Raw genomic sequence first — 2,500 nt, 5'->3', positions numbered from 1 at the left:
CTCTCTCTTAGTCAGTCTCTCTCTCTCTCTCTCTCTTATTATTATCATCATTATTATTATCAATATTATTATTATTATTATTGTTGTTGTTGTTATTATGATTACCATTATCATAAATGCACTTATCATTTTTGCTATTATCGTTCTTTTTTACTATTATTATCATTATCATCATCATTACCGTTATTATCATAGTTAATAGTAATAGTTATAAAAGTAAAAGTATTGTTATGATAATTATTAGTATCATTATTAGCATTGTTGTTATTATCATCTTTATTATTGATATTACTAGTGCCGTTATTATCAATGTTATCATAATTTATTATTATTATTATTATTATTATTTTTATTAATGTTATTATTACTATTGTTATTATTATCATTATTATTGTTATTATTATCATTATCCTCATCATGACTATCATTACCATTATCATTATTATTATTATTATTATTATCATCACTGTTAATGTTGTTATTATCATTAACATTATTACTATTATCATTATTATTATTATCCCTTTTCATCATTATTGTTAATATTGTCAATTTCATTATTATCATTATCATTATTATTATTATTGCCATTAAAATTTTCATGATTATTATCATTATTATTAGTTATTACTATCATTATTATTATTGTCATTATCGGAACCATCATTATTTCTTAACATCACTAATGTTTATGTGATTTTAGTTGTTAACATTATTATCATGATCATTATCAGTATCAGTATCATTACATTATCATTAATATTATTATCATTATTATTATTATTATTGCCATTGTTATCATTATCATCATATTTATATCATTATGATGTGTTATTGTGATTGTTATTATAGTTATTAGCATTACTATTATTATTACTACTACTTTTTACAATCATTATTATTATTATTTTATCATCATCATTATCATTACTATTATTATTATTATTATTATTATTATTATTATTATCATTATCATTATCACTGTTACTGTTGTCTTTATATCATTATTATTATTGTTGTTGTTGATCTACTATCATCATCATCATCATCATCATCATAATCGTCTATATCATTATGATTCTATTGATTTTATTAGTAGCATTGTCATTGCTATAATTGCTGTTATTATCATTATTACTATATTTATTATATATATCACTTTTAATATTGTCTTTGCTATTGTTAATATTATTATTATCATTATTATTATTTGATTATAATTGTTATGACCATTATCATTACTATTATTACTACTATATTTATTATCATTAACATCACTGTCATTATTATTACTACTATTATTGTTATCATTATTATCATCATCATTATTGATATTATGATGATGATGTTTATGATTATAGTTATTATCATTATTGTAATAATTATTATTATGGTGATGATGATGATGATTATTATTATCATTATTGTTATTATCATTATTATTATCATCATCATCACCATCACCACCACTATCATCATCATCATCATCATCATCTACATCATCAACATTGTTATTATCATTATTACCTGTATTATTATTAAGAGTATCATTATTATTATTGTTATCATCATTGTCATTGTTATGGATATTATGATATTATTATTAATATTATCATTATTATTATTTCATTATTATTATCATTGTTACCATTATCATCCTCATCATCATCATTATGATTATGATTATTATTATTATTTCACTATTATTGTCATTGTTACTATGATTATTATTATATTATTATTATTATTGTTATTATTACCATCATTACTATTATCATTATCGTTATACTAATATTATTACCATTATTACTATTATCATTATCATTATACTAATATGATTACCATTATAATCATTATCATATCTATGATTATTATTACATTTATAATTGATATTATTAACATTATTATCATCAAATTTATGATTATCACTTTCATCGTTATTATTAGTATCTTTATAATTGCCATCATTAGTATTATCATAAATGTAATCATTTATTGTTATTACTATTATCATTATTTTTTGTTCTGTTATTGTCATGAACACCATCATCATCTTTATAATCACCATTAGTGTTAGTAGTAAGCCTACTTTTATATCAATATCAATCCATATCAATTTTTTTTTATGGCATAGAGAAGTAACAAGCAGAGTTACCCAGGAGAAGGATCTGCATGACATGACATGGACACAGAGACATTAACATTTGCACAAAAATGACGAATGCACAAAACCGTGACGTTTCGAGTAAGACTAGTTCTCCTCTTCAGTCGAAGCCGTTAGAGGACGACACTTGAGACGTCTTAGGATTGCCCTTAGGTTTGGTTTCGTTTCGACGTCCGTTTCATCTCGTATTGTATCTTTTCCGACTGGGGAGCCTCGTCGTGCGGTAGTGTATATCATAGTGGAATTTCTCTCTGAAAATTGCTCATGAACACTTGGCCTTGCTAGGTATGAGGGATGATAGCAGGTATAATCATTATTGATATTACATTACTGCAG

Source organism: Penaeus vannamei, chromosome 9 (assembly GCF_042767895.1).
Source record: "Penaeus vannamei isolate JL-2024 chromosome 9, ASM4276789v1, whole genome shotgun sequence".
Taxonomy (NCBI): Eukaryota; Metazoa; Arthropoda; class Malacostraca; order Decapoda; family Penaeidae; genus Penaeus; species Penaeus vannamei.
This window is presented reverse-complemented; position numbering follows the sequence as displayed.